The following is a 20,212-nucleotide window of genomic DNA, read 5'->3' as shown; positions in this document are numbered from 1 at the left end:
AGAACCATATTAACAAAAGTTAAGAGAAATAAAAATTTAAACTGCCATAAGATTTCCCCAGACATCTATCAGAATGGCCAAAATAACAGGGATAATACCAAATGCTGGCAAGGATGTGGAGGAAACTAGATCACCCACTCAACTGCCATGAATGTGAAATGGTACAGTCACTCTGGGGAACAGCATGTAGTTTCTTAAGAAATCTAACCTGGGGGCCCCTGGGTGGCTCAGTGGGTTAAAGCCTCTGCCTTTCGCTCAGGTCATGATCCCAGGATCCTGGGATCGAGCCCCGCATCAGGCTCTCTGGTCAGCGGGGAGCCTGCTTCTCTCTCTCTCTCTGCCTGCCTCTCTGCCTACTTGTGATCTCTGTCTGCCAAATAAATAAATAAAATCTTTACAAAAAATAGTTTAAGAAATCTAACCTGATGCTGTGAATTGTGTAAGACTGATGAATCATAGCCCTGTACCCCAAAACAAATAATACGTTATATGTTAATAGAATAAAAAAATAAAATAAAGAAATCTAACCGGGACTTGCCCTTCAACTCAACAATTGAACCCTTGGGCCTTTATCCCAGAGAAATGAGCACTTATGTCTACCCCAAAATATGAATGCTTATAGCAGCTTTATTTATAATATCCTGGACAACTGGGGTCAGGGGTGGAGGACAGGCATCCTTCAATGGGCGCATGGTTCAGCAAACTGTGGCACTTCCATGCCCCTGGAATACCGTTCGGTAGATACCAGCAACAAACTACTGATACTAGAAACGGGGATGGATTTCATGGAACAACACAGAGCGAAAAGAGCCAGGCTTAAAAGGGTGCGTAATCTATTACAAACATTCTTGGATGTTATATAAATTATATGCACTACACTCACTCACTGAGCACATACCAAAGTGAAATCTGAACAAAGTCTATGGATTGTACCCATGTCGATTACCTGTTTTCAATACTGCATTACAGTTATGCAAGATGTCACCATCGATGAAAACTGTGTGAAGTGTACACAGGGCCCTTTTACCTTTTTTCCAACTTATGCATCTGTGAGTATTTAAATATAAGTGTGTATTTATATATATATATACACACACACACATATAAACATACAAATATATATTGATAAATATAATAATATAAATTATATATATAATTTTGTACTTTATATATATATAATTTTGTATAAATTATATGCATTACACATTCACTGAGCACACACAAAAGTGGTGAAATCTGAAAATTTTATATAAAATTTTGTACTATACACACACACACACACGCACGCACACATACACACGAAGGTAGGTAGGTAGGTAGGGTAGATAGTTAATTGGTAAACCTGGTCCTTGAAGACACTGGAGAGTTGATTCTAGGGCACAGATGGAGGGATTCACGGTAAACAGGAAGAATGTTGCTTCTCCCCTAAGAAAGGAGATGCAGATCCAAGGAAGCAGGTGGAAGGGATAGAGGGCCAAGAGGTAAAAAGGTCATTACCTAATGTTGTCTATTTTCCATGTAAAGTAAGAATCACACCCACCTGCTGCAAAGGGTGAGGAACTAGGGTACAAAGCTTAGGTGAGTGGAAGGTTTGGAATACCCACTAAGGAAAATGGGAGAGGGCATATCCTAGGAATGCATAACCCCAGTTTTTTAGCCCCATGTTATTGTCTATAGTGGCCCCCAGCAGAACTTTCTGCCATGATAGAAACGGTCTGTATCTGTGCTGTCCAATACAATAGCCATTGATGACAGCTAGGCCACTGAGTACTTGAAATGAGGCTAATGTGACCAAGAAAGTAATTTTTAATTATATTTAATTTTAACTGAAATAGCCACATGTGGCTAGTAGCTACCTTATCGAACAATGAAGCTAACAGATGCACAGAATAAAGAAGCAGTGAATTTTCAACCACGATCGGTCCTTTTGGGCAGTTAACCAAGATCTAGGCCTAATATCCAAAGCACACAATTTCTTTCCTTACTGTGTTATTCATTATTCAGTTATTCAGTTTGTGCTGAAGCTGCAAATCAGTATGAAACCCTTGGTTCTTGAAGCTCCAACAGCCAGCTTTGAGCCAATCCCATCCTCTAGTATTTCTGAATTTCAAATCCCTTTGTCACACGTTTGTCCCAGATGACATGGCAGCAAAGTCTTCAAGGGCAGCCTGAGAAGGTCCAAAGCTGTACCCACATGGGTTTTCCAGAACATTCTAAGGCTCAGACGGTCCATGAGCCTGTCCCCTTTCAGAGAGTCAGCAAGGTCGAGTCTGTTCTAACAGGTGCCCAAGCCAATGACAGAACCTCCAAACTTGACCATGCAGTGACTGTCCAACTTGAACTCATCCCACTCCTCTCCTACCACAACGTCCTCTCCAACACGCCGGCAGTCTGACAGTTTACGGGCGCTCCACAAATTACTTCAACAAGCAAACAAACAGATGCGCCGTCAAATAGAGGACGTAAACCAAATTCATGAGGGGTGCTCCTCCTCTTCACCATCACAACCCAAGTTCCAAGTCAGGCATCGTGGTCCCAGCTTTTCTCCGACCCTGTTCTTTACAAATCCATATCCCATAGATGGTAAAGGAATCGGCGGTGCTCACAGTATGACAACACTGAACATAGAAAACCAGTTTGGGGGGCGCCTGGGTGGCTCAGTGGGTTAAGCCGCTGCCTTCGGCTCAGGTCATGATCTCAGGGTCCTGGGATCGAGTCCTGCATCGGGCTCTCTGCTCAGCGGGAAGCCTGCTTCCTCCTCTCTCTCTGCCTTGCCTCTCTGCCTACTTGTGATCTCTCTCTGTCAAATAAATAAATAAAATCTTAAAAAAAAAAAAAAAAAAGAAAACCAGTTTGGCCAAGACACAACTCTTCATTCAGATGTTGCAGAAACTCATCCGCCGGCATGTTTGGGGGGAAAAACAAGGGTGTGGCTCACAGTGAAGACATTCTCACTAGGGTCCCTAACTCCACCAATGCAAACTGCTGTGCTGGACTGTTCTAGACGATTCTCCTCCGGTCAGCAGTTCTTTGCAAGAGGTAAGCCCTAAGTTCCAGTCACTGAAGAAGTGCCTGCGCTTGCAGCTTCTTGAGGATTCGACTGGTTAAAGCAGTTTTGGAAATAGAGGCTTTAAGTGATTCGGAGGCCGCCTGCCCTCTGCTCACAAATTGGCTTTTCAGAGATACTCTGAGCGCGGTTTGCAGCAGAGTAGGCCTTTTCCTTGTAACCCGAGAGCTCGCCTAATGTCCCTCAAGTATTTCCCTGATAGGGAAGAGCAACCTAACAGAGTCTTTCAAGGATAGTTTGCACATTAAAAATTGATGGAGCACTTTAAAGTTTAATATTTAAACAAAATGCTTAGTGTTTACGGGCACCACACATTTTCATAGGTACCGATGTAGGGAAAGGTCTGCTGGGCCGGGGAAGTGCTACTGAAATTACTGGTCAATATGCATGGTATATATTCCTACAAAGTCAATTCTGGGTTTTTTAGCCTCTGATTATTCTGGAATGATGGTTTTTCTTCAGGCTACAGACAATGTTTAGGGGGGAGGGACTGACCACTCTCTCTTCTGATGGTCACAAGTAGTGGAAAACCCCCAAGTTCTTGGCTCTACGCCAGCCATCCTCAACCTCTATTTCTGCAGGACATGGAGGGTTGCCATTAGCTGTAAATGATGAGACGGATATCCAATTATTGCAAAAATCCACACAGAGTAAACAGAGTTGTTTCTGAGACAGAAAATAAAAGGTGCATGGCAAAAACAACTGGCTGAAATTCCAAAGAATAGAAATTGACTGTCTCTAACAAGGCAGGAAGAGAAAAAACAATATCAAAACCAGAGAAAGATGATTCAATAGTAATTAAAGAGTCCCATGTTTAAATAGTCCAGCTATATTCAGGTGGTATTTGAGGGGGTAAAATATTAAGTGTGGTCTATAAAATAATGAGGCTGGTGCCATAAGGCACACACAGAACCAGTCCCAATATGTTCTCATAGCCCTTTATGGTGCAACAGTGAGTGGCCCATTCATTGCCTCGATGCCTTCACTCAAGAGTCAAAATCCCAGGGACTCAAAGTTCCAATTCTTTAATCATTGAGTTGGTTCCCCTGGTAATCACCCTTCCCCATCCTTAGGTGCTTTCCCAATGTCTCCTCACTGATATAAACTCAGGTGTGGTAGAAAGGAGCTTGCAGTCTACGGCCATACCACCCTGAACGCGCCCGATCTCGTCTGATCTCGGAAGCTAAGCAGGGTCGGGCCTGCTTTGTACTTGGATGGGAGAAAGGAGCTTGCAATTAATATTAGTATATTAATATTAGTATAATTAACATTTACTAATTATAGTATTATGATTATATATGCAATATATAATAATTATATATACAATTATATATAATATATAATATACTATATATAACATACTATATATACACAATATATATACAAATGTATATATAATATACTATATATAATAATTATATATACAAATATATAATTATATACACAATTAAAATTAGTATAATTAATATTTATCACCCTTATCACTTAGGAAATTCCAAGGGTTTTAGGACTCTGTGTTAGAAATAGGGATAAAAACCAAATATATATTTCTTATTATAAAACACAGTATCACATGCCCCGTGCCTAAACTCCCTGCTCCTCATCCTTTGGCCCAGGCCTGGCTATTGTAATCCTCTAGGCTCTTCCCAAATTCTGAACAAATCATAGGTGTGACTAGGGTCAAAGGCCTAAAGTGTTGACATAAATCATGTCTTTAATAACATGGCTTTGCTCCATTATCCATCCCTTCCAACCAAAACATCTGTCTCTACCACTTCCTGAAGCTAAATTTTGTTCTTCAGGTTCAACTTCATCTCTTCTAAAATGTCATCCTAAGATTCCACCACCTATAGCAATCCCCTCCTCTTCTGAATGCAAAGCACATACTTCCTAAGATAAACATTTGATAATTACCCATACCAACTTCACAATTTCTTTCAATATTCAGTTCCTTCTTCTACAATTAGCAGGAGGGGTACAACCTAAGCCTTTGTGGTATTACATAGGGCTACTTTCTTATTCTTTTTTTTTTTTTAGATTTTATCTATTTATTTGATAGAGAGAGAGCACAAGATGGGGGAGGGTCAGCAGGAGAAGCAGACCCCCTGCAGAGCAGAGAGCCCAATGTGGGACTCTACCCTGGGACTCCAGGATCATGACGTGAGCCGAAGGCAGTCACTTAACCAACTATGCCACCCAGGTGCCCCAGGGCTACTTTCTTCTAATAACACTTATGATTCCACTTTATTACCATTTCTCCACCTCTTACGTACACAAGACCACCCAACTTTGCAAGCTTGCTATGGATAAAGAACATTATGCCCCGACCCATAAATATCTGTCCCTTCCAATGTTCAAGAACTCTGTAAAGATTTTTAAATTTCTACTCAGAGACAAAATCAAGACACAGAATGCTAAGTAACTTGTCCCAATTACATTGCTATAAAGTGACAGTGCTTGACTTACTGTCTAGTTTGTGTGGCTCTAGAACATATCTGACACTGTTGAATCCCCACAGCACTCTACGTGGTAGGTAAAAGGAAGCATTTATTTTTTATTTCAATACAGATTGGGGTTAAGGAGTTGGAGGAAATAACAGATCAATATTGGCAGAGAAATCACAATGAACATATAATTCAGAACTAAGGTTTTTATCCTATAATTGAACTTTTTTGAGAATCAGTGAGTAAGCTTCAGGGTGCTTGTGAACCATTTGAAAAAGAAATGAAATCGTACCAAAATATGTATATGTGTACATTTTTGGGGAGGGAGAGTCCATAATTTTTCTTTAAAGATTTACTTTTTTATTTGAAAGAGAGCAGGGGGAGAGGCAAAGGGAGAGGGAGAGAAAGAATCTCAAACAGATTCATTGCTCAGCACGGAGCCCAATGCCAGGCTCAGTCTCACAACCTGAGATCATGACCTGAGCTGAAACCAAGAGTCAGACCCTTAACCTGCTGAGCCATCCAGGGCCCCAGGGTCCACAGTTTTAATGAGATTATTAAAATGATTCTGTGATAGTCATTAGGGTTGATTACATACCTTCTGGTTTTCTCTCTGCCAGGTCCATTGCTAACACCTCCCCACCTCTAGAAGTAGGTATAATCATGTGACTTTGGGTCACAAAATGTGAGAAGCAACTTATGGCACCTCCAGACAGAAGCTTTACGAGACAGAGCTTACGACTTTCCTTTTCCCGGTAGAGTGGCTGGTGAAGTTTGAAATGGCAACAGCTCCGTTAGTTTGACTCCTGAGAGTCTACAATCTGCTGGTACCCCCGCCAACTCAAAATGGATATGTCGTATAAAGGGACAAAGGGGAAAAACATGAATGCCTTATGCCACAAAAATCTTCTTTTAAATCATTTTAAAAAATTTTTAATAAACATATAATGTATTATTAGCCCCAGGGGTACAGGCCTGTGAATCGCCAGGTTTACACACTTCACAGCACTCACCATAGCACATACCCTCCCCAATGTCCATAACCCCACCACCCTCTCCCGACTCCCCTCCCCCAGCAACCCTCAGTTTGTTTTGTGAGATTAAGAGTCTCTCATGGTTTGTCTCCCTCCCAATCCCACCTTGTTTCATTTATTCTTTTCCTAACCCCAAGTCCCCCTTGTTGCATCACCACTTCCTCATATCAGGGAGATCATATGATAGTTGTCTTTCTCCGATTGGCTTATTTTGCCAACCATAATACCCTCTAGTTCCATCCACATCTTCACAAATATGCCACAAAAATCTTAAGGTTATTTGTTACTTTGCCATATTGCACTCTATCATCACTGAGGCATACGTATAACCCCCCAAATGTTAGGAGACACTTGAACCTTCATGAATGAAGTCCTAACGAAAGATGATTTCAGGAGTGATTTCTTCACACACTGATGGAAGCAAGAGGTATAATACCGAATTCTATTTTGATATTTCAATTATCTCTGAGTAAAATCTTACCCCTCAATGCTAGCATAATATGAATTGTTCTGTTTCTTTTTTGTAACTTACAGAAGCTCATTAAAAAACAAACAAAACAAAACAAAACAAAAAACACACACATAAGTGCCAGAAACTGTTAGGAAAGGGAGCATGAGTATGAACAGCTCAAAGGGGTGAAGTATTCTTCAGAGAAGTTGGCTCATTTCCTCTGCTTGTCCTGCTGGGAGCTCTTATCACCTTGTGCATAAAATATTCCAATAATCACCTTGTTGATTTTCTTGGCTCAAGACTGACTCTCCAATCATCATGCATCATGTGGCAATATCAATCTTTCTAAATTGCCATTTGCAGCTTGTCATTTTCTTGGTCATTAACAGGCCAAGTTTTCCAACTAACAAGAAGTACCAAGTTGTTGCCTTAACATCCAAGCCCATTCTAATATGGTGCCAACTAGGATCCTAAGCAATGATGCAACACTCTGACTCCCCTCCATCTGCACACTCCATACCAACCAGACCAGTGCCATCCCCTGAACAAAGTAGTCTATTTCCAACTCAACGCCTTTGATTACAGTGTTCCTCCTGCCTTTTCAGCAAAAAAACTGAAAGAAACACTCCTCGGCTACTCTGGCCTTCTTAAGCACAATGAAGCAGCCTTCCAAAGACTCAGGATAGGGACAGATATCTCCAGGCGCAGAACACTGGGAACAGAACTAGAAAGCAAAGAAAACTCCATAAAGACTCAAAAAGCTGACAGCCAGGCTTCAAAGCAGAGAAAGATCTCCCATAGTTCAAAACTCAGAGTTCATCAGTACGCTAAAGAGATGCCTGGAACCTCACCAGTGTTCACAATCCAGTCCCTACTGAAGAGAAAGTCTGAAATAATTGAAGCCAGTAGGGAACCATCAAGCTAGAGCTGCAACAAAGCTGGGACCCAAATAAATTACAAGTGAGTACTCTCAGCAGCCTGAAAGGAAAAAAGAGTGTGCCTTTTTATTGGAGTAAATGTTCTTTATTTCGGTTTCAATCTTTATCTCAAATTGTTTAATAAAATGGCTGGCACACAATATGAAGTTACAGGTTACATAAAGGAGAAGGTAACACATGCAGATGAAGGAATCATGAGATAAAGACTTTAAAATAAATATGACATGTATGTTAAAGCATCTATTGGACAACTTGGACAATACACAAGAGCCTTTGAAGGATTTCAGCAGCTTAATGGATATCATAAAAAGAAACAAAAGGGAATACTGGAAATGAAAATTATACCAGAAATGAAGAATTCACTTAATGAGCTTAACAGTAGATTGGACATTGCAGAGGAAAGGAATTATAACCCGAAAACAGAAAACTAGGGCACATAGGTAGCTCAGATGGTTAAGCGCCTGCCTTTAGCTCAGGTCATAATCTCCAGGTTCTGGGACTGAGCCCCACATCGGGCTCCCAGCTCAGTGTGAAGCCTGCTTCTCCCTCTCCCTCTGCCATTCCCCCCGTTTGTGCTTTCTAGTGAATAAATAAAATCTTGAAAAGGGCACCTGGGTGGCTCAGTGGGTTAAAGCCTCTGCATTCGGCTCAGGTCATGATCTCAGGATCCTGGGATTGAGCCCCGCATCAGGCTCTCTGCTCAGCGGGGAATCTGCTTCCCCCACCGCCGCCTGCCTCTTGTGATCTCTCTCTCTCTGCCTGCCTATTTGTGATCTCTCTCTCTGTCAAATAAATAAATAAATAAAATCTTTTTTAAAAAATTAAAATAAAATCTTTAAAAAAAACAGAAAATGATACAAAGAAACTATACAAAAGGAAACATGAAAGTGAAAAATAATGGGAGAAACTGGAAGAGAGCATCTGAGATTTGAGGAGCAACACTGAACCGTCCAATATACATTCTATTAGAATCGCAGAAGGAGAAGAGAGAAAAATGGGGACAAAAGAAATATTTAAAGAGATAAAGATCAAGAATTTTCTAAAATTGATCAAACATATCAACATCAAGCAAAATAAACAAGACCAGCAAACCTCAAGCAAGATTTTTAAAAAATTAAAATAACTAGGCATATCATAGTCAAAGATGAAAATAAACTCCAAAGAAGTCAGAGAAAAATGACGTGTTGCATACAGGGGACCAATGTTACAAATGGTCTCTGACTTTTCTCATCAGAATAAAGGGCTGACAAGACAATGGAATGTCTTTAAGGTACTGAAAGAAAAAACTATCTACCTAGAAGTCTATAATCCACAGGAATATCTTTCAAAAACAGCAATAAAATAAAGACATGCTCAAATAAATAAAAGCTGAAAGAACTCATAGCAAATACCAGCACTAAAAGAAATTCCAAATGGTGGAGGCAAATGATACTGGATAGAAACCTTGAATCTGCTAGAAGAAACTAAGAACATAAGACAAAGTAAATACCTGGGTAAATATAAGAGTTTTGCCTTTAACATTTTTAAATTTCTTAAAATATTATTGACTAGTTGCAGAAAAATTATAATATCTTATTAGTTTAGAAACCATCCAGCCCTATTCAGCCTCCAAAGTAAGTGTTTTCTCGATTTTCCTATATAAATCATAACTAAAGATAACCAAAGAATTGATAAGGGGAAGTTCTCTTTACAGAAGTATACCAGTTAGTAAAGAAAAAAAGATACAATTAAAATATCAACATTTTGGAACCTCTAATGAATTAAGGGGCTTAGGCAAATATCAATAATTGCTAACAGAACAAAAGAGAAATAACCAAGCAAATTACTATACTATAGTAATTAGTATACTATAGTAATCTACAAATAATAGATACACACTCACTACTATGTATGGAGGTATTCTTTTTTTTAAGATTTTATTTATTTATTTGACAAACAGAGATCACAAGTAGGCAGAGAAGCAGGCACAGAGGTGGAGGGGAGCAGGATCCCTGCTGAGCAGAGAGCCCGATATAGGGCTCAATCCCAGGACCCTGGGATCACGACCTGAGCTGAAGGCAGAGGCTTAACACACTGAACCACATAGGTGCCCCACTATGGAACTATTCTTGCCAAAAATAATTTAACCCAAATCTGATCAAGCCTCTAGAATTGACAGACTCTAGATCTACTAATTTATAGAAAATACTGAAGACTGAATATTCTCCAAGGGGTACCATATATGAATATATGTGGCCACTTACTAAAAACATTCTTTATCAGAAAAAGAGAGAGGTACCTTTTTCATTTTTATATCCTACCCAAGAATTCTGAACGTGCTGAATGTCTATCATGTGCAACTAAATTCTTTGAAAGCCTATTGTGTGAATTTCCTGAAAAATGGCACGAACATCTTCTCAGTGCCCAATTATAGTGTGATGAACCTTTAAAAAGAAAAACCTTCAGTTAAAAAAAGGTCATACCAGCCTTCACAAGGAACTCACCTGAACCTACCAAAAAAAAATTGTTACTTAAGCATGAATGAGCTCAAAATATAATATACCCATTTTGATCCCACCAAACAGCCCTACTCAGCCTCAAATGCCACCTCACTTCCCAACTGGAAAATTAATGAACAGAAGACATTCTAGAGTCTTCCCCTATTTAATAACAAAGTAACATAATTTAGAACTTGTGCCTCAAGAGCGATCACATATCCTTTGCAGTATTGTGAGCACTCTCACATAAATATCAAGACACTGAAAATATATAGTGTTGACTACACTGTGGCTTGGCTGAGAATGTATCATTCCAGGCGATTTTTATGTTTGCATATCTTAGTCTTATGTCTCAACTTTCTATTATAACTGGGGGGGAAAATGGAGATCGTTTTCTCTAAGAAACATAAAAATGAAGTGCGACCCACAAACACATGAGCTATAGAGACATGTAAACATATTTTAAAGAGAAGCTTGTAACAGCTGCAGCTTCCTTAACCACACCGGCCGATCGACTCCAATTCATCCACCATAACTGATTGAATATGAGGGTATAATTAGTACTGTTGATTACTATCTGGTGCCAGATATCCCAAATGCCCCACCTTTGTGCTAATTAATCTTGAAAACTTTCCAAGCTTTCCTCTGCCTTGCCTGCCTCAGCACTCACAGACCATTCTACTCCAACTGGGCAGCAGGAATGGTATCACTTGGTCTTGCGCACAGTTGTAAATGTTTGTTTGTTGGTTTGAATCACTGTTCCTTCATCACAGTAATTTTCATTAGAATGGAAAAATCAAGAATCAAGATGTAGGCTTGGGTCAGTTTGAAGGCCATGCAAACTGATGTGTTCAAGTTGTTACTAAAAAGCCATCTTTAGGAAACCCAAAGAGTCATCACAAGAATAATTTGGTAGGAATACCCTGCACGGAGACCCTGAAAGCTGATGGGTTAGACCATTAGGGTGTATTTATATGTCACTGACCTAAAGGAAATCAGTGGATATCTAACAGAACTAGCCAGTGATGCTATTACAAATTACGCCAAAAGACTAGAGATGCTACATAATCTCTTTTTTTTTTAAGATTTTATTTATTTATTTGACAGACAGAGATCACAAGTAGGCAGAGAGGCAGGCAGAGAGAGAGGAGGAAGCAGGCTCCCTGCTGAGCAGAGAGCCCTATGTGGGGCTCGATCCCAGAACCCTGGGATCATGACCTGAGCAGAAGGCAGAGGCTTTAACCCACTGAGCCACCCAGGCACCCCTACATAATCTCTTATTTTTTATGTGAACATTGTTTTCATTTAAAAAATCTGTGAAATAACAAAGTACAATGTGATAAATGATAGGACATATATCATCTTCAATGAAGATATGGTTCACAACCTTGACATCCTGTGGTCCCTTCTTCATTCTGCTCTGTCCTCCTGAGAAGTCCCTCCAGCCTCATAAATCCAGCATGACTTTTCCATCCTAAGCCATCCCCTACACATATAGTGGGATTTTTCCAGAAGCTACCACGGCAAACAGTCATGTTTGCATATGTCATATGCCCCAGTTCTCATTGGGTGACATATGGAAGTGTTGAATCCCTATATCGTACACCTGAAACCAATATTACACTGTATGTTAACTAACTGGAATTGGAATAAAAGATTTTTTAAAAAATGATAAACGTTCTCTTAGAGTGGTAAAGATGAAAGTTAGAGGATAATACCCAGCATGGGCCCAAGAACCGGAAGAAGCAAAGTCAAAATATCCGATTTGGACAATTAGAGTTCAGCAGCAATTGTGGTGAGCTCCATAGCTCTTAGCTACACTTCCTAATGGAAAGGACGCACCACTGCTTGGGGGAACGACACTTTGAGCTGGAGAAGCAATAGCCTTATAATTCAGGTTACTTAATAATGCTTCTTGAAAAGGAAGACAAAAGAAACAGCCAAGGATTGCCCTTTTGTGGTGTTTTAAGCCTGCAGCACTAACTTTGCTTGAAAAGACAGTGATTTTAAGTGCCAAAATGAGTCTGGTCAATGACACAAAAGCCTGGTGCGATGTGAGACACCTACGTCAAGCACAAAAGAAATGAAGCACTTTTTCTCTCCATCTCAACATGCTTGTCTTCAGCTGTGCTTAGCAGCGTCTGCAGGAACGGGCTTGGAGTTGAGCACAGTTGGGGAGACCGACGCCCCAGCGGGATCATCTTACACTTCCATTAGGCCTTACCCTCTTCAGAGGACCTAAACCACCACAACTCTCTCAGGCACCTCTCTGCCTAGTTCTTTCTTGAGTCCACTTTCTCCTCCCCTCCCTGGCTGTGGGCATTCCGCAAACCTTAGTCGTATCCACCCCAAATCTTCTCTCTCCATGTTTTTCCCAGAATGTATTCTTGGAGCTTCAGAACTCTTAACTAGTACCTTAACTAGTTACCTCCCCATTCTATATCACATGGTTAAAAATTTGCTATGAGACTAGATCTTATGTCAAGTCAATAATAATAATAAAAATAATAATAGTAAATAAGAGAAGAGGAGGAAACTTTTGGATGGGATGAATATGCTGATGGCACAGGTTGTGGTGACAGTTTCATGAGTGTATAATTATCTCCAAACTCAGCAAGTTGTATACATTGATTACATACAGTTTTTTTTAACATTAAAAAAATTTTTTTGAGAATTTATTACTAAGAAAATGATCATCATGCTTCCCCAAAATATTAGTTTATACTTCGTTTCTAAACTAGTCTTTAAATAAATAATTTTTTTTAAGTTGGGGGGGAATGCCTGGCTGGCTCAGTCCAAAGAGCATGTGGCTCTTGATCTTGAGGTCATGAGTTCAAACCCCACGTTTGATGGAGATTACTTAAAATAAATAAATAAAATTTTAAAAACAAATAAACTAGTCTTGAAAATTAAGATTCAATTTTTCATTTATAATATAAAAAGAATGCCCATATATTTAAGGAAATATAAACAATATAATATCAGAACATAGAGAAAAACCTAGTGCCCAAAAACAACAATTACGGATCATTGGTTGTGTTTTCTTTCCTAGAATTTCTTATATGTATTTTAATTCAACTGCATATATGTAATGCAATTCATATATATACATGAATATACCATTTGGATTCTACTTTAAAATTTTATAAAATAAACATAGTTTCATGCTAATAGAAAAAAAGAACTCTGGCTCTAACCCCTATGATAATAATGCTCTCATCTTTAACCCTCAAATCAGAATATTTATAAATATTTATAAAAGAATATTTATAGGGGTGCCTGGGTGGCTCAGTGGGTTAAAGCCTCTGCCTTCGGCTCAGATCGTGATCCCAGTCCCACATCGGGCTCTCTGCTTAGCAGGGAGCCTGCTTCCCCCTCTCTCTCTCTGCCTGCCTCTCTGCCTTCTTGTGATCTCTGTCTGTCAAATAAATAAATAAAATATTTTTTTTAAAAAGAATATTTATAAAATATAAAATAAATATTTATAAAAGAATATATTTTTGAGTTTAAAAGTCATGGAAGGGGCACCTGGGTAGCTTAGTCAATTTAGCATCTGCCTTTGGCTCAGTTCATGATCCCAGGGTCCTGAGATTGAACCCTGTGTCCGGCTCCCTGCTCAGCTGGGAATTGGCTTCCCCTTCTTTTGCCCCTCCCCCCCATGCTTTCTCTCTCTCTCTCTCTCTCTCTCTCTCAAATAAGTAAATAAAATCTTAAATAAATAAGAAATCATATGAGATGGAAGAAATCATTTAAAAAATCAGGTATGTTATGCAAAAGTTTGAAGTGTCTACATCCCCAAAAGGAAACAAAAATTAAAAAGCAAACACTTAACCATAAATATATTGCCTTAAGTATAATAAATTAACATATACAAATATTATAATATATAATATAAGTATTATGACATGTAATAGATAAATCACAAAAGAAGAAATGCAGATCTCATAACATATGGGAGAAAAAAAACACTTAAGTGCAAATTTAAACAATTTAAGCAAAAAAATAGCCAAGATGTGGATAATTTATGCACCAAAATGCTCATATTGTGTTATTACCATAATATCAAATTGGAAGCCATGTAAATGTCCAACACTTAGAGTAATGGTTAGCCAATTATGATACAATATATAGTAGGGCCCATGGTGGGACTTTAGGGGATCTACACATATTTCATAAAAAGAGTACTTTTTCCCAAATAGTGAAGATTTAAGGCTACTTGAAGAGGCTTGTGGGTTAATACAAAAGATGGGATACATGCATTATTTCTGCTTGTTTCTAAAAGTCCACATTAAGGTATGAAGACAAGGGACAAAGAGAACCAGGGAAGGGACAACAATGGACATGATAATTTGATAAGATTTCAGGAGGTGGAAAACAGATGGAGAAGTCAAAACTGAATTGGCAGAGCTAAAGGAAGCTGAAACCGAAGTGCATATGAAGGGGAAACCAATGAAAAAATGCTGATTCACCCCAGAAAACCCCCAAAAGAAATCAGGAATCAGCAGTTTCAGCACAGTGTGGGAGAAGCAAGTGATATAAAAAGCTAATTGAAAAATCGTGTGGGGACAGTGCTCCTGGGTGGCTGAGTCAGTTAAGTAGCTACCTTTGGCTCAGGTCATGATCCAAGGGTCCTGGGATTGAGACCCGCATCAGGCTCCCTGCTCAGTGGAGAGCCTGCTTCTCCCTCTCCCTCTGCCTGCCGCTCTGCCTACTTGTGCTCTCTCTATATATATCAAATAAGTAAATCTTAAAAAAAAAAATCTTGGGGGAATAGTTAGTTCCAGGTCCCTCCCTCTAGTTGAACAGTCAGACAACAATGTTTAACTCCCCTCAAAGAAACTGAAGATTTATTCTCCGGAACATGGAAAAAGAGATTCTGTGCTTAAAGACACAGGCATGGCAAACAGTTGTGATAATGATGTCTCGGACTAAAAATGGGAATTAAAGCATCCTAAGACTCAGCTCCCTTCCCCAGTCCAAGAGTGCCAGCAACCAGGCTTACCTCCTCCAAACCCTGGACTCCAGGACCTTTCTGTGGAAGACTGAATGGTCAGAAAGAGTAGCCATATAGAACCATGGATGTGGGGGCCCCTCAACAGATCCAGCTTAGTCCTGATCATCCCACAGCCAAGCACACCAGCTGAAAGGCCTCACCTACCTGCACACAGACTCCAGCCATCATTTTAGTGCTTCGCTCTTTAATAATAATGCACAGTTACAGACTCTAGAAATGTCAGGCAAGTCTTCCTTCCAAAATAGACAGATTAAAATGATCAAACAGGAAACAGTAGCTTGAGGAGAGACAATGCAGGAAACAAGTAAACTATAAAACTAACAATCAGAGAAATAAGAAGACATAGCACCCATCAAGTAAGAACAAAAGAAATAATCAGGAAAATAAGAAAGAGTTATATTAAATTAAATTATTTAACTAATTAGAATATGATGGTCAAACTGCCTAATGAAACTCAGAACCTTTTCTGAACCATACCTGAAACTGCTATGTAGATTCCATTTGAGTAGAAAGAGTAAATTTTTAATATTCTGCTTTAGACAATGTATGATTTTCACCCCTTTTAAAATTGTAGTCAGTAGAGTTCCTCCTAACACAGAAAAATGTTTATAATATGCCATTGAGTGTGAAAAGCAGAAAAATTACATTAAGTATTACAGGTTTATGATCACGCATTACAGATAGATACTGGTATAATATTAGAGGTATATTTTCACTTATATATATGTGAATATACATTGCTGTATGTATGTGCTGACCTCTTCCTATACTACAAGCATTTCTACTTCTTACTCTCTCCATCATTCACCAAACCGAACTTTTCAGGGCAGGAAAGATTTTGCTATTTCAATATGGAAGTACGGACAATCCAATTTCCAGAAAAAGTTTATATGGAAAAAAAAATGTAACTTCCACTGATAATATGAATGTCCCTTAGAAGTAAGAAGGTAGTTGTAGCAGAAAACTAATATAAATCAAACAAAACAGCAAGATAAGACGTAAAAGGAAGACATACAGAATATAAGTTTCTAGGGAGGTCTGGATAGGACAGTTTACCTCATAGGAAAGCTCTCTGGGTCCTTGCTCATGTCTATCACTCCTATTTTGTAGGCAATTGTTACAGGTTTGGTGGATCTAATTTTCAAGTTCAAGCAAATTAGCAGCCAGCTGAGGCATCAGGAAAAAACAGTACTCTGTTTATAAACTTAGGAAAATATGAAACACATTTTTAAATTTCTATTAAAAAATTATCAAAATTTAAAAAAAAATTTTCAAATAACCCATATATCTGCCAGTGAGGTGAATGATGAATGGAAGGAAATGGATGACTCAACCATGGCATAGCCACACAATGGAGGACTTTGCAGCCATGAGGGTGGCGTGAGAAAGACTTCTACATACTAAATACACAGTGATGTTCAGAGTGTCTTATTAAGTGAAAAGAACAAATCGTGAAACAGGATCTAGAGTATGCTCTGCTCTGTGAGAAAAAAAAAAACAGGAGGACAATACATACTTGCCTGTTATTGCAAAAATTAATAGGAAGAATAAACCAGAAACTAATTTTTAAAAATAGTCATCTATAGGGACAGAGGAGAAATCAGGTAGAGGAGATAAAGATGGAAGTAAGACTTCTCTGACTTTACATCTTTATATAATTTTGGTTTTTTTTTTTACTCCTGTAAATGTTTTCTATAATTCAAAAAATAAAATTAACTGAAAAGGGAAAGAAAGGAAATATTCAATTTAAAACAACACAAAGCAAACTTAAATACATATCAAACTTTTAACATAACCATGCAGAGGACAAAATTATTTCAAGTGGTTTTTAAGCTTAGCACACTTTCATCTGATCCTTAGATATGCTATAAAGATAAAAGAACCACAAAGAAATCTTTATCTTCCCTTAGTTTTTTGTAGTAGTAATACTGTGCTATTGTTTTAAACAATTGTAGGGTAAAGCAAATAAGTAAACTATGAGTGTTCTTAAGAACTTAAATTGTTAGTTAAGAAAGAAGAAATAGCTATATAAAATCAAAGGTAAGAAATAATGTATAATGTTGAATTTGAGTTAGAAATATCATTATTATTTACATGCATAAGCCTTCCTCTCAGGCTTTGATAGCTGAGGAACACAGGTTAGAAGAAGCTTATAAGGAAACAATCAGACACATCCACAATGTGGGACATTCCAAAATAACAGGCCTGGTCCATTAAATTAAAAAAAAAAAAAATCACCGTCTTAAGTAGAGGTGAGTGAACAAACAAAACAACAAAAACCAACCTCTGAGTCTTGACTGGGTCCAGTTCAAACAAAAATCAGCCATAAAAGATGTATGGGGATGGGGCGCCCTAGCTAGCTCAGTCCTGGGAGCAAGTAACTCTTGATCTCCGGGTGGTGAGCTCCAGCCTCATGCTGGGGGTGGTGATTACTTAAAATAGCTAAATAATAAGTAAAATGAGACATGGGTATAACTAGGAAATTTTAACTAAGGAGTCGATATTAGATAATAATGAAATTATTGCTAATATTCTTAGGTGTGATTATGGTTTAGTAGTTAGAAGAATGTTTTCATTCTAAAGAGTTACAGGCTAAATATTAGAGCTCATGTGTCATGATGTCTGTAACCAACTTCCATATATATAAATATATACACACACACACACATATTTATACATTAAGGAAAATGGTAATGTTACTAACTATTGAATCTACATCATGTTAATAATTGCTGAATCTAGGGGTGTCTGGGTGGCTCAGTGGGTTAAAACCTCTGCCTTCGGCTCAGGTCATGATTCCAGGGTCTTGGGATCGAGCCCCACATCGGGCTCTCTGCTCAGCTGGGAGCCTGCTTCCTCCTCTCTCTCTGCCTGCCTCTCTGCCTACTTGTGATCTCCGTCTGTCAAATAAATAAATAAAATCTTTAAAAATAATAATAATAGTTGCTGAATCTAGGTGATAGGTATGGTATACAATGCTTATTGTGTTGGTCTTTCAAGTATTCTGTGTATTTGAAATTTTCATTGAAAATTTTGAAGATAAGTGTTTTTAGTTAAAAAGGTAAGTAGTTGGGTTGGCCTATGGCTCTTTCTTTCTCCACACGCGGCTGGTGGCCACAGAGCTGCTCAGTGCATGCCCTCCTCACTGCCTGCGTCTCCCTCGGACTCTCCTCACGTCACAGGAGCCACCGCGTTGACACCAATCCTATGGCACCTTCCATATGCAACCGGGATTGTGGAGGCCGTGGGGCGTGGCCCGGGGAGAACCGGGTTACCATACTGGACACTGTGGAATAATTAATCCAAATGCTACCATATTCATTGGAAATAGTGTGATAATTCATCTTCCCAGATTATCTGAGGAAGCAGAGAAAAATGTCCAAAAAGGAAAAGGCCTGGAAGGCTAGGAAAAAAGGCTTACCCTAACTGACAGTGCTCCTGTTGTACTTGATTCTCAACAAGGATCTGATGGTCTCCAGGAGCAAAAAAGACAATAAGAAGCCAGAAAAAAAAAGGGGGGGGGGTACCACAAAAAAGGGCATGGGCCCAGTTTATCCTCCAAAGCGACTTGGAGTGAACTGATCTTATTTCTGACTTTAATGGCTTCTCTGAGAGGTTCAAAGTTCTGGCTAACCAATACAAATAACATGCCCCACTTTGGAAATTAACAATTAAGTAAATTACAAAAACTCAAGGGCTATATGGAAAGGATTAAACCAATGGTGAGAGATGGAATTTATTTCCTCTCCGAGGCCTTGCATGGACCACCAAAGAAAATCTTGGTAGAAGGTGCCAATGCAGAACTACTAGATAGTAATTTTAGAAATTATCCTTTTGTAACGTCTTCAAACTGTACAGTGGGAGGTGTCTGTACATGATTGGGTATACCTTCCCAAAATGCTAGAGAAGTGATGGGGTCCTAAAAGCTTACAAAACTCAAGTTGGCACTGGTGCCTTCCCTACAGAGTAAGACAATGAAAGTGGAGAATTAATACAAAAAGAGGTGGAGGGTTTGGGGTAGGAGAAAGGAGAAACAGATGTGTCTGGCTGGACCTCATTTCGCTCAAATGTGCTCAAATGATTAATGAATTTCCTGTGTTGGCACTTAAAAGAATAGATATTTTGGACACATTTACGGAAATCAAATTTGGAGTTGCTTACAAGGTAGATGGTGAAATGCTTCCTCATTTCCCAGGAAACCAAGAAATCTTAAATAAATCTTAAAGCTCAGTATAAGGCTCTCCCAGGTTGGAACATAGATAATCAAATGCAAGGATATTTGAAGAACTACCTGTTAAGGCCCAAAATTACATTCATTTTATTGAAGAAGAGCTTCAAATTCCAGTTAAATGGATTGGTAGAGGTAAATCCAAAGAGTTTATGATTCGATTCTTTTAAGGATTTCCAGTGATACCAGAAACACTCCTTGAGGTACGGAGTGGGGTGGGAAGAGGACTTTCGTAAATATATCATTCATGGGGAACCTGGGTGGCTCAGTGTGTTAAAGCCTCTGCCTTCGGCTCATTGTCTCAGGGTCCTGGGATCGAGCCCCACATCGGGCTCTCCGCTCAGCGGGGAGCCTGCTTCCTCCTCTCTCTCTGCCTGTTTCTCTGCTACTTGTGATCTCTGTCTGTCAAATAAATAAATAAAATCTTTAAAAAAATATATTTCATTCATGATCTTCAAATTTCAAGAATAAAGACACCAAAGTGAGTTTTAAGCCCTTCCACAGTTTCTAGTCATTTAAGATGCTGGCTGGTGTAGAGAGAAACTGTGGCATGTGCCAG

At 39.0% G+C, this 20,212-nt stretch overlaps 1 pseudogene; it reads left to right on the top strand.

Annotated features, from left to right (window-relative positions):
* Positions 1–18,506: 18,506 nt before the first annotated feature.
* On the top strand, positions 18,507–19,823 carry LOC122916781 (annotated as a pseudogene).
* Positions 19,824–20,212: the final 389 nt, after the last annotated feature.

Source organism: Neovison vison, chromosome 9 (assembly GCF_020171115.1).
Source record: "Neovison vison isolate M4711 chromosome 9, ASM_NN_V1, whole genome shotgun sequence".
NCBI classification, from domain to species: domain Eukaryota; kingdom Metazoa; phylum Chordata; class Mammalia; order Carnivora; family Mustelidae; genus Neogale; species Neogale vison.
Note: the sequence above shows the minus strand (reverse complement) of the source record. Positions and strands in the feature narration are given on the sequence as shown.